This window comes from Chlorocebus sabaeus, chromosome 22 (assembly GCF_047675955.1).
Source record: "Chlorocebus sabaeus isolate Y175 chromosome 22, mChlSab1.0.hap1, whole genome shotgun sequence".
In the NCBI taxonomy this organism is placed as follows: domain Eukaryota; kingdom Metazoa; phylum Chordata; class Mammalia; order Primates; family Cercopithecidae; genus Chlorocebus; species Chlorocebus sabaeus.
In genome coordinates this window covers 83868737-83882078 of record NC_132925.1, presented here as the reverse complement: position 1 = coordinate 83882078, position 13342 = coordinate 83868737, and the positions used below count along the sequence as shown (strand labels likewise).

At 39.4% G+C, this 13342-nt stretch overlaps 1 protein-coding gene across 15 annotated transcripts in view; it reads right to left on the bottom strand.

Annotated features, from left to right (window-relative positions):
* ERC2 (ELKS/RAB6-interacting/CAST family member 2) overlaps positions 1–13342 on the bottom strand; it is a 970222-nt gene that overhangs the window by 366260 nt on the left and 590620 nt on the right. The gene's annotated exons all lie outside the window — the stretch shown is intronic.

Sequence of the window (13342 nt, the reverse complement as noted above, 5' to 3'; positions counted from 1 at the left end):
CAATTGCCTTCAGCTTCCTGGAAACCAAAAATGCTCTGAGCTTGCCTCCAAGAATGCTACCCATACCTTGGAGGCAGTTGACTTGTACTTGACCAGGCACTCCTAGAATGTCCTCTTTGCTTCTGTCTCAATAAACTCAGTCAAACCAACTTTCCCTAGGCTGAAGAATAAGGCGAGGAGGCTTTTCTTTGTACATGGAAGGAGTATGGGGCTGTTTTCACTTGACGTGAATCTGAGACTGGCTCTGGGAACCCCAGCCCCACATCTTTCTAAGGCAGGAGCAGCAGAAGTCATTCATGTTGAAGGGTCATTTGAAAGCCATTTCTCTTTACTAAACCACAGAATGGTGGTTTTGTTTTAGTGCTTTGACTTTAGTATCAATCAGCTTATTTTCCCGGAATTTCTTAATATGGGAAATGTAAACATTTTCGAACAACATATTCTAACACTTGTTAGAATGATTTGTTAAAATGATTTAACAAACCTTTAAATGATTTAACAAATGATTGTTAAATCATTCCAACAAATCTTATGTATTTGACCACGGCACCATGGCCTTCCCCACTGTACTGGTCTAAGTCCTGAAGGCAACAGAATTCGACACAGATGATTCCAATGAGGAGACTTCAATGTAGAGGCTACAGAAGTAGGGGTGGGCAGGGTTAGTGAAAGAAATGAGACCTTGAGGCATCCAGGCACTAGCAACACTGGACAGCCATTACCACACATCAGGCTGAAGGGCCAAAGGGAGGAATGAGTCAATCCCAGCAACACTGGGAGCCATGAATGGGCACTGCTGAGAGGGAGCTATAGTCATGGAGAGAAGCTGCTATGGCCAGAGATGTGGCCCTAAAGCAAGAAGGGAAGCAAGAGTAAATTCTCTAGATTTTTTCTCTTCTGCCTCTCCCATCTCCTGAAGTGTCTCTTACTGGCCCCAGACCCTCCCCAGAGTCAGCCAGCAAAGGAACCCCAGTGATGCTGCTCACAGGGGTCAGTTTCCAGGAAAATGACCAGGAGAGGGGAAGCAGAGAATAACCACTGAATCTACCCAATCCCACACTGCCTTATAATAAAGCATTAGTTGACAGGAGCCTTGAAAATACATTGAAGGGAACGTTTTCCAAGAAAACTTCCAGAGGCAGAGCCAGGAAGAGAAAGAAGCTCCAAGCTCAGGGCTCAGTGAAATGAACACAAAAACACCAATTTCAAAATAGAGTGAAAAGACAGCAATTGAACTGTTATCATAACTGCATGCTGGCACTGGCTGCAGTGCACTCTGCAAATGTCTTCAAGTAAGTGAAGCATCAGGGGTGAGGTAATAACAGACTTCTCAGAGTTGGCCTCAGCTTCCTGCAGGTTCGAATTAAGATCCCAGGGAATTGGCTTAACCAAAAGATCAAGTCAAACACTGCATTTCAATTTTCACAATCTGTTGGTTCCCAAATTCCATGACTGGAAAACAAAAGACTCGTCCCACTTGACTGGCAGCTTGCCTTTGAGCTACAGTTCTCGATCACTTTGCTCCTGGAAACTGAGTGGTCTCCCTGAACACATCTTATTCCCCAGGAAAAATTGCCAGAGCCAGACTCTCCTTTTCTGCCCCCAAACTCACTCACGCACGCACACTCTCTCTCTCACCCCTCTTCCCACATGTTTGGTCTGCTTTGGTCTGCCTCCTGCCCCAAAGTCAAAATTAGAATCTAACAAGACGACCATTATGTTGAGAAAATGCGGAAAGCATGTTGAACCCCTGTGCTTTGTAAAGCACCAGAACAGGGATAGGAAAGGAGGGAAAAAAAAGACAAAGAGGAGAGAGAAAGATGGGGAAAAGTGAAGAGAAGGAAGACAGGAAGGAAAAGAAGGAACAGGAGATGGAGTGGAGGAGAAGACAGAGTGGGTAAGGAAGGGGGAAAGGAAAAAGAGACAGCCAGCAAAAAGCAAAGTATAATTTTCATCAACATTCATTCATTCATTTGACAAACATTTATTGAGTTTTTAGAAGAAATCAAGAACATTCAAAGCCCACCTCCATGCTATTCCTCCCTTAAAATCCTCTAAGTCTTCATTGACTTGGATCCTTTTGTAATAGCTCCTTCCAATGAGGAAACAGATCTTGATGTTTACCCTCTTCATCCTTAGGGTTGAGACTTCGCTTGATAATATTTGGACTGGATTTTACCAAGGCAAAGAAAATGTTACAGGGAGGCAGAGAAACCCTACGAACTGGGATTTGCCCAAGACCTGCCCTTCAGGGTTGAGGCAGGCATCTGGCATCCAGGCAGCAGTTGGTTTCCCTTGGATGCCCACATGCCCTGCACTGGCATAGATTGTCCACCTCACCCGTGTTCTCATTTCTCTTCTATCCTTTCTGCTCTAAATGAACACTGTAAGAAGTGTTTCCCTAGAAAAAGATCTGGCTACCCAGAGGGATGTTGTGAAGAAAGGAACAAATGGAAAGGAGAGACAGAAGTGGAAAGAGAGTAAAAGGGGCCGTTGTAACTGTGCATCAATTTATAGGACCAGCCTAACCCTTGAGGACTGTCCAATTTCACACTCTCAATTTAAAGTTGGGCACACTGTGGACCAGAAAGAACCACAGGTTAAAGAATGATGGAATTCTGGAGCTAGACAGAATTGTGTTGTCTGCCAAGCAGCATGCATTGATGGAACAGGTCTTCTGGATCCCAGCCAGGGTTTACATCTCATAGGGAGCTCCATCCCCTGAGGATTTGAATCTAAGAACTGTCAACTCCACTGGGGACCTACATGGTGAGCTGGTCTTTAATGCCAAGAAAGCAAGCCAGAATCAAGAGGTCAAAATCATCTACACAGAATGGGAAGTCCCCAGGCCACTACAACCTCTATGCCTGATCATTGTGCTGAATGGGAAAATACATCCTGTGTGAATTCCATGTGAAAATAAGTCAAATCAGCGATGAGACCCTACAAAGCTCTTCTCTCTTCCCTAGTTTAAGAAACACCAGTCTAAAAAATGAGGCTAGTTACAGGTTTCTCAACCTCAGTACCACTGGTATTTTGGGCCAAAAAATTCTTTGTTGTTGGGGCTGCCCTGTGTGTCGTACGATGTTTAGCAGCCTCCTGGCCTCTACCGATTGGATGCCAGTGGCACCTTCTCTCCAGTTGGGATGACCAAAAATGTCTCCAGACCTTGCCAAATGTTCGCCTGAGAGGTAAAAACACCCCTAGTTGAGAGCCACGGCCTCAGAGAATCACTGAATATTAATGAAGTCATCTGAGTCCACAGGCCTGTTAGCAGATGGAAAGACCAGGTCAGGTGTATCTGGGCTCAACCAACTACAACTGGCAGAGTCAGGCTATGAACTAGGGTGCTCAGGGTTCTGCTCACTGCACCAATAATTCTTTTTCTTTTCTTTCTTTTCTCTTTTTTTTTTTTTTTTGAGACAGGGTCTCATTCTGTCACCCAGGCAGGAGTGCAGTAATGCAATCACAGTTCACTGCAGCTTCAACCTCCCAGGCTCAAGAGATCCTCCCATCTCAGCCTCCTGAGTAGCTGGGACCACAGGTACGCAACAACATGCCTGGCTAACTTTCTGTATTTTTTTGTAGAGATATGGTTTTGCCATATTGCCCACACTGGTCTCGAACTCCTGAGCTCAAGTGATCCACCGGCCTCAGCCTCCCAAAGTGCTGAGATTACATAAATAATTATTCCTTCAGGATTTGATATGTGATTCCTCTGTACTCTCAGCTCCTTAGTGTTTCTTTGTGTGATGTGGCTGCCCTGTCCCTTGCCTCAAGGGGTTAAATCTGGCAACACCCCCTACAGCATTAGATCAGGTACTGCTCAGAATTCTTTCAATATGCTGTTGCTCTTGGATTAGAAGAAAGGGCCAAGACTGCCTCCTCTGACTTGCCATCTTTTAGGAGGTTGGAAGGCCTGAATATTTTTTTTCCCTTTTTTTAATGGGTGACCTTCCCTAGCCCCTATGCGGCTGCTGTGAGGATAGAGATAACGTGAAGTATGGTGCTTGGAATTATTTAAACTCTATGATTCACAAGCATTTAGATTATTTAACTGCTGATTATGATTATTTAAGCTGAAAGACTATACTTCTCTAGCTCAGAAAATGTTTGTATTTCCATTAAAAACCACCAGGCTGAGGGCCTTTTTGACTGACATTTTTCACTATTAAAACTATACATACAGTGCATGTTTTTGGCCAGAAGACAGTGTGTCCCTTATTTTGTTTTAAGATAAGAAAGCCAACTTCAAAGGCCTTCTCCAACTAGTTCTCCTCAGGCCCCCTTCCTCCCACCACCTCCCCATCCTGCTGTCCTCCTGCCCCAAAGAAGGGAAGAAGCACCTATCTGCCCACTGCTTTCTACTATTTAACGAAAACTGGTGCCACTGTTCCCACACTTGAAATTCTTACACTGATATCCCAAGTTCTTCACTGGGAGACAGTGCTTTCAATGGCTAAGACTGTGAACTACAGTGTCAAATAGACTTGTATTTGAGTTCCACATATATGAGCCTCAGCGTCTCCATCCACAGAATGGGGGCAATAATACTCTCCGCCTCACAGGAGGTGACAGCACTATCTGGATGAAGTACTTAGTCCATGGAATCAGCACTTAATAAGTGTTCACTGGTAATATTAATCCCATCACCCAAAGTCTGCATGCACTGAATAGTATATATGCCTGGGCTAATTTAATTCTCTGAAGACATTTTAATCCAAGATAGTACATGCCTCAAGGCAAGGATAAACTTCTACCTGACATGCAATGTAACTCATCCCTGCTTGGCTCATATATTTAATAACCTAAGAATTTTACGAAAAATAAATGCCTAAAAATTCAGGGAAAATTCTATTGTGGATGTATTAGAGCAGTGTCCTAAACCATGCAGTAACTTTCTTTTTTCTTTCTTTCTTTCTTTTTCTTTTCTTTTTTTTATTGGCAGAGTTTCTGCATTCAAATTAAGTTCCTCAAGGGAAGGAATGAAAAAGATCCCAGCATTTCCTAAGTATCATCTATGTGACAGGGCATTTATTTAGTGGAATTACATACAGGAGGGGTCTTGGAGATTGCCTTCACCTTTCACTTGGGATGAAAATTTCCTCTGCAGCATGCAGAACAGGTGAGACCATTCCTACTGCTACAGAGTTCTTTTGCACTAAAAGAAAAATCTTCCTCCTCTCAAATTTTGCCTACCAACTTTAGCACAATCATCTGAGGCAGCCTGAATCAAGTCCAGTTTTCTTCTTACAGTCACTTCTTTAATAGTTAAAAGAAGCATCTGTCTTCTTGGCCTTCTCTGGACCTGATACCCCTTACCAGTGGAGCTATCCCCAGCACGATGAGATTTTCAGGTATACTTCAGCTTGTTTGCTCACTACATGCCTCCTCACAGTCTACCAACCATGGTACCCAGAAATGAACTCAGATATGCACTAAACATACATGTATACAAATAAATGTCTGTTAGGAATACACTAGAGGTGTAATTGCAGTCGTTTTTTATTGCTAAGTGACATAACATACCAGTTGACCTATTTTTCTTCACACTTCATTCACGTTGTCAGAGACTGCTAATTACCCCTAATATCCATTCTTTCCTTTCCTTCCTTGGAACTGGATTCCCAGAATGCAACTAAAGGCTACATTTCCCTGCTTGGTCTTGAAGCTAAGTATGACCATGTGGCTTAAAACCCTGGCCAGTGGGCCCCTTCCCCCACACTTGTTCTCACATCTAGTAAAATATAAGCTCCACCAACAGGAGGATTTTTGTTCATAGAGTCCTTTCTGTTCACTAAGAACAGGGCTTAGATAAGTGCCTAGGGCTTAGAACAGTCCTTGCACATAGCAGATGCTCAGCAAATATTGAATAAACTGTGAAATGACTCAGATGTCAATGGATGGGATGTGTAATTTCAAGGACAGGGAGGTTTCTTTCTCATGTCTGCTTTCTGATGGATGGAATAGGGATTGTTGGATAGCTGGAACTGAAGCAGAAGTCTCACACTAAGAGGTGCAAGCAAATGCTAAAAACGGCAAAATGTCAAGACAGAAGGAACATGAGTCCCTAGTGATTACAAAGCTACTTGTATGAGCTTCTGGAATGTGGGGTTTTCTGATTCTTGCATTTGAAGCTAACTAGAACATTCCTCTATTCTAAAGTTATTTTCTTTATAGTTAAGTTTTACTTACCCACTATAAGTTTTATGTTCAGCATCGTATTTTTTGTCATTTTGTTTTGTTTTTGCTGTAGACTATAAGCCATCAACTTCAGAGTTAAAAGAAGGAAACAGAAATCTGGAGTGGTAAGCAACTGTGCATTCATGTCACTGCCTGCAGCTAAAACCAAACTTGATTTTGAGTGAGTCGTTTTTTGTGACATTTATTCCTTCCCTCTCTGCTACCTGTCCTGAATCAGTACATGTAACTCAAAAAGCTTCATTAGGCTTCATCAGTGTTCTAGCTGATTTAAATACCTGTTGGAACTGAGCAGGTAGTAAAGAGAAACAGATGACAAATAGGACATTCTAGGATACATTACCATAGTATTTAACATTTTAATTGGGCATGTTAAAGTTTTTCTAAATAAACTGCTGGTTAGAGAAAGAATAGTATTATAGCAAAAAAAAAAAAAAAAAGAAGAAAAAAGAAAAAAGAAATTCTTGAATGGAGAAGGCCAAATTGTAAATTAAAGACAGGATTAGTGTATGCCAACTGTAATGGATGTAAATAACATATTAATATATGTACAGCCTTTTGTGGATTAAAAATCACTTTCTCACGAATTTATAATCTCAGTCAATCCCCATAATATCTCTGTAGGCTAGCACAACCCTCTTGTTTATTGAGTTTATCAATTTTAAGTAACAATTGGCTTCAAAACTCTTCTCCCAGACTCCATTTATCCTGTCCAAATTGCTAGGCACTTAGGATTCCATCCTAAAAAAATGTGATTTGTCTTTTCTCATGTTGGCATGAAGTAAAAAAAAAAATTGATTTTATCATTTCTGCACCCTTGCTCTCCTTTGAAGGGTACTTACCTAATGAGTGGCTCTCTCAGAAAGGATCTTAGATCAAAGAGGCCAACAGGATAATGCCCTCGAATAAGCTGCTGCCTTACCTCACTGTAAATGTCCTAAAATAATCCAGTGTATACAAAGACTTGTGAGGCTATCTGGAGAAGATGTCTAAAACCCAACAATACCCAGTAAATTAAGATGAATTGCACCATATCGTCAGATGAGTTAAAAACATAGGGGCCTGCTGAAAATGTTTGTATAAGCATAGGAAATCACCACCAAAAGTCTAAAATAAACATTTCAAAAAATGTGACTATTAAGCAACTATCAAAACCTTTATTCAACTTAGCATTTTATACTAAATGAAAAATATCAATTAGGATGCCTGTCTACCTATTAAACTACTAAGTTTAAATCATCCAAGGAAATGCACAGAGATTTTTAAGTACTGTGTCTCACGGCCCTCAATTTCTTTTAGCCACAGATTTCAACTCCACCTGCCATACATTAAATAATTGGGCTTTGGTTACTGGAATGTAAGCTTATTAACTAGCATTAATAAAATCAAACATAAAATGATGTTCTTAATATACTTTTAATAAAATCCTTTTAAATATGAGTAAATGTAACAAAATTGAACCATTATGAAATGTTTTAGCAAGAAGTTTCAGATATATTTTAAGGAAAAGAATAATCTTATACACAAGGAAAGATGAATATTATGTACTATGAAAACATATGGTTGGGAACTGTTAGTTTCTTCCAGCAGAGGAATAATAACCGGCAGTTAGAATACCAATCAATAAAGAACAGACTGAAGAAGGGTATTGCTGTGGTTTGAATATTTGTCCCCTCCTAAACTCCTATTGAAATTTGATCCCAGGTGGGGCCTAATGGGAGATCGGTGTTTGGGTTGTGGGGTGAATCCCTTGAATAGATTAATGCCCTCTCCCTTGGGGGTGAGTGAGTTCTCACTCTGCTAGTTTCCCAGAAAGAGCTGATTGCTAAAAAGAGCATGGCTCTTTCCCTCATCTCCACCTTGCTTCCTCTCTCCCCATGTGATCTCTGCACATACAGCTTTCCTTTCCCTTCTGCCATAAGTGAAAGCAGCCTGAGGCCCTCACCAGAAGCAGATACTGGCACCAAGCTTCTTGTACAGCCTGCAGAACCATGAGCCAAATGAACCATTTTTCTTTATAAATTACCCTGCTTCAGTATTCCTTTATAGCAACACTAAACAGACTAAGCCAGGAATGTTGAGGGAAATAATCCTACACGAAATACAGTTGGTCGTCTGTATACATAGGTTCCACATTTGTGGATTCAACCAACCATGGATCAGAAATATTTTGGGAAAAAAATGCATCTACATTGAACATGTACAGACTTTTTCTCTTTCTATTATTTCCTAAACAATACAAGTGTAACAACTATTTTCATAGCATCTACGTTGTATTAGGTATATGTAGGCAGGAGATAGTTTAAAGTATATGATGATTTAAAGTATACAGGAGGATGTGCGTGGGTTATATGCAAATACTATGACATTTTATATCAGGGACTTCAGCAACTGTGGATTTTGGTATCTAAAGGAGGTCCTAGAAGCAATCACCCACAGATACCAAGGGATGACTATACAATCAAGGCTCTCCATTTGAATCAAATTGGCCTCAGTTCCTAAAAGTGTTCCCAGATTACAGGAAAGTACAACACACTTCCCATGTCCCTTCTTGCCCCAAATAACCAAAAGGGTCCTTACCTTAGGAAATGACTTTCTAAGTGGGATTCCAAACCTCCTGGGTTACATAAGAAACTACTTTATCTATGTATCTATTCATTTATTTGCTTATTTGTGTATTCATTTCCTTCACTCATTTTACTAAAATGCAAGCTCAACAAGGTCACGTTTGTTCATCTAAAACAGTACCTAGCACATAGTAGATCATCAGTGAATATTTATACATTTTTTAACTAATTCATCCTTTCATTTTTCAAATACTTTTTGAGTGCCTACCATGTGACAGATTCTCAATATCCAATATTAAAAGAAAATTCCACTGTGAATAAAATAAAATCACATCATGAGAAACCTTTACAACGGAAGAATCAGCCAATATTTACTCACTCTAAATCCAGTCGGCATTTAAAATAAGAAAAGCTAAAGAAGAATGGTAGGAGAAAATGTAGGTCAGTGTGGCACATGTCCCAAAATGATATAACACAAAACAAAACTTTGGGTAAAAATTATACAGCCTAAGAGTGGATGTAACTATAAAAAGATAGTACCAGAGGTCACCGTGATGATTAAACAGTTCTGCATCTTGACGGTGGTGGTGGTGACACAAATCAACACATATGAAAAAAGTGGATATAATTAAACACACACAAACAAACAAGTGCATGTAAAACTGGAGAAATTGGAATAATGTTAATAGATAGGTAAAACTGGAGAAATCTGAAGAAGGCTGGTAGATTGTACCAATATCAGTTTCCTCATGTGATATTGTACTTTAGTCATGCAAGATGTTACCAATTAGGGAAATGGTTGAAGGATATGAGAACCCTCTTTGTATTATTTCTCGCAACAGCCTGACAATTCACAGGTATTTAGAAATATGTTAATAAAATAAAATTAAACAGCAGAATGCTTATCAAAACACTGGAACTGAGACAGATGCCCAATAATGATGTAAACCTATATGACAGTATATTGAGTAATTAAAAATAATACAATCCTACGTTTGCAACATAGAAGGTTGTTCACATTCACAAAAGAAGAGGGACTTGCAAAATATGCAAGTACAGTCCAATTTTCTTTATAAAATAAGGAGCATTTGCAAAAGTATACACCAAAATGCCATCAGTGTCTCTCTCTCCACGTTAGGATCATGAGTAATTTTTTCATGTTGTTTCTCTATACTGCCTCTTTTTTCCTTTAAAATGAACAATATCACCTAACAAATATCTAAACAAATATCTATCTTTGGATGGGGATCAGGTAAATTCTGTATAGCTCTGGAAAAAAAACCAAGACAAATGGAAAGACATTTCAGTTCAACATAAGGACAAATGAGCTACCTGTAAGAGCCATGAAACATGAACCACCACCTTATGAGCCCATGGCCTGCCATGGGAATGGTGTTCACCAGGGCCTAGTGAATTCCTTATGAGTAATCCTGTGAATGGGAGACTGGCTTGTGCAGGCTGGGAGGTTGGACCCAGTTGCTTTCCCATTCTAAAACTCTGTGCCATTTTGTTTGCAATGAATTTAACAGATACCACCTCTTATTTCAAAAGCCCCTTTTAGGTTTCAAAGCACTTTCACATGTGCTGGTTTATACTAATTTTAGTTTGCTACTTAAAAAAAGAAATCTTATCCCTATAAGAGTTCTATAGAGTAAGCAGGGCAGGTATTACCACCTCCATTTTACTGAAGAGAAAACTGAGGCAACCAGAGAGTGATGTTTAATGTTATGGGGCGAGACAGAAATGAGCTATGAGATCACAGTTCCTTTCTCTTGACTCACAGCCCCACCCCTCTTCCCTCTAATACCACACAGCCTCTCCCTTCCCACCAGGGTTTGGAAACTAGGTAGACCTGACATAAAGATGCCTGTCTAAAGATGATGGGTGCCGGTTGAATGAAAAACCAACAATGCTTGGCACAGATGCTAACAACTCACCAACAATAATACCCATCTGACTGTTCCCACGAACTTACGTGGACTCAATCAATGTCAAGTAACCCGTGTGTCAATTCAGCTTAAACACTGTGATTGAACAAACCAGTGGCGAACTTGAACAGCCCAAGAGGCTGGTGCCTCTAGTTGAGGATCTCAGTCAATATACTTGCCCTGTATCTGAGTCCTCCCATAGTCCCAGGGCAGAAGCCCACAGGTTGGGCTTCTAGGCCAGTTAAATAGTGAATAGGGTCCATATCAGGCTTAATGAAGCAGGGCTTTGTTACTTTCACCAAAGGAATTAACACAGGAATTTTGTATTTATTTTGCAGTGGCAGCAGATTAAGCACTTCAGCAATAATGTGGCAATTCACCAAAAGAGGTCTTAGTTAGGTGCTATCTGAAACCATGAAGTTAAGTGGGAAAACATACACATGGAAAAAGTTTATATGTTTTAGAAAAATAAATCCAAATTTTAGATAAATGATACTCTTCACAAAGTATACTAAACAAAGGACATATTTTCATTGGCTGATAGTGCTATTTGCATACATATATCATTTTCTGTGTGCCAAGCCCTCTGCTGAGAACCCCTCCTCACAACCACTCCCATTCAAGTCATTACGGGAGGAAACTGGAAGTTTAGTGAGGTTAAGGGTATTTCTCCCGCGTCACACAGCCACCAGGTGGAAGCAACAGGATTCCACCCGGGGTCTGATGACTCACAAACCAGCATACTTCACCATTACTTGTTCTCTCAAAATGTTGAAAGTATATGCTCCTTTTATAAACAGGAAGTAATTAAAATTTCTTTATAATGGTATAATAAATCACTTCAGGAGATGGAGAGTTAACTTGAGAACAGTTGGAAAACAAGGAGAAAAATTAGGCTGGACTTGACACATAACACACAGGGAGGAAGAGGAGAGACAGGTGAACAGAAAAGAATACAGGCTGATTGAATCAATGGACTCGTATTGCTAATGCACTAATACTAGCATTGGCTATTGTTAATAAATTATTTTTATTCTATACTACATTTATTATGGAAAGTAAAATGCAAAAAAAAATATGCTAAATTTTTCAAGGGTAAAACTAAGTTATAAGTTGAATTTCAGTATTTTTAACCTCCATTCAAAAATCAAATCCAAAATGAAGGTGGAAGTATATGTAATTCCAAAATCTTTCTCTATTCTTGTATAAATCATAACATTCCACCTTGTTTTCTAGGAAATGAAGTTTTATTGGTTAATATCAGCAAGATGGAAACTTTCTCAAATAAACCATTTTATGAACTTTGTATATAGACATTATAAAAAGACATAACTTTAGATTCTAACATGAATATATTCATAAATGGAATTTCCATTTTGCATATTGCTGTTTCTTCAATTATGTAATAGTACACTATACTTTTGGTCTTTCTCAGCTGAGTGTTTATATACATATTGACAGTTATAATTTTTCTGGGTGTCATTTAAATTCATACACATATTCCACAACTAATTACATAAGTTAATCTTTAAAACAACAGTAAATATTGGCAAACATCAAGATTTTATGTATGCCGTGCTTATAAACATGTATCCTTTCAACAGTGTTAATAAATTATTGATGAAGGTGATAATATCACAGATACTTAAAATACTTTTCTTCTTAGCTACATCAGATTCAGCCTCCAGTATTCAATCTAGTCACTCACTCAACAAACCACTGAGCACCTATCATATTCAAGACACTGTCGTGGGCAGCAAACAATCACTGAGCACCTCCCATGTGCCTGGCACTGCTCTCATCAGCATGATGACTACAGTGACTCAAACAGACAGAAGTTCCAGTCTTAATGAGTTCACATAAATTCCTCGAGAAAATTAGGTAGCAGAAATGGAGCTTGAGGTAGAAAACTGGTTTTGTCGTGGCCAGATGGCCTTAAGCAAATTATGTGAATCTCTCTGAGTCTCAGCTCCCTCAACTCTGAACTGAATATAATAATACCTGTTTTTATCATATTATATTTGATTAGAAAAAAAAATGCTAGTTTATATGTGGAAAAAAAAAACCCTACTTATTCTTTGGTCTTGGAGAAACTGAGGTAGTTGATGAGGAATAAATGTTTTGTCCTCATTATTAAATCCTTCAAACTATTTCATTCCATGTTTTCCATGATTTAAGCTTTCTGCGTTTAATGCTAACCATGTGTAAGGCTTGCTGGGTCACCATAAGGTCACTTCCATACCTAGCCACCAATTTCAAAGTCTGTGTTACAGGCTTAAGATGCTGTAATTATGTATGTTTCCCCTTATTGTGGAGGGAAGTTCGATTTAAATTATAACTTAGTGATTATTTCATTTAAAAACACAGAGATGTTCCTTGTTGACTAGTTCTTTACAAACAGACCTATTGCAATTGATATTTATGAAAATCTCTCAGTAATTTTCTCTTCTATGTTGTTCCGTGATGATGCTCTTTCATTGTGAGAATGAAATAAGAGTGAGGTGTAGGTGGGTGTGTCACAGGACCACAGGACAACCATTTCCCAGCACTCAGCCCCACGTCATTGATTAAATCAAAGGAAGTGATTAGTTCCAATCCAATCTCCCTGATTTAGCTTCCCAAGCCCCCACCCGGGTGGGGTGTGGC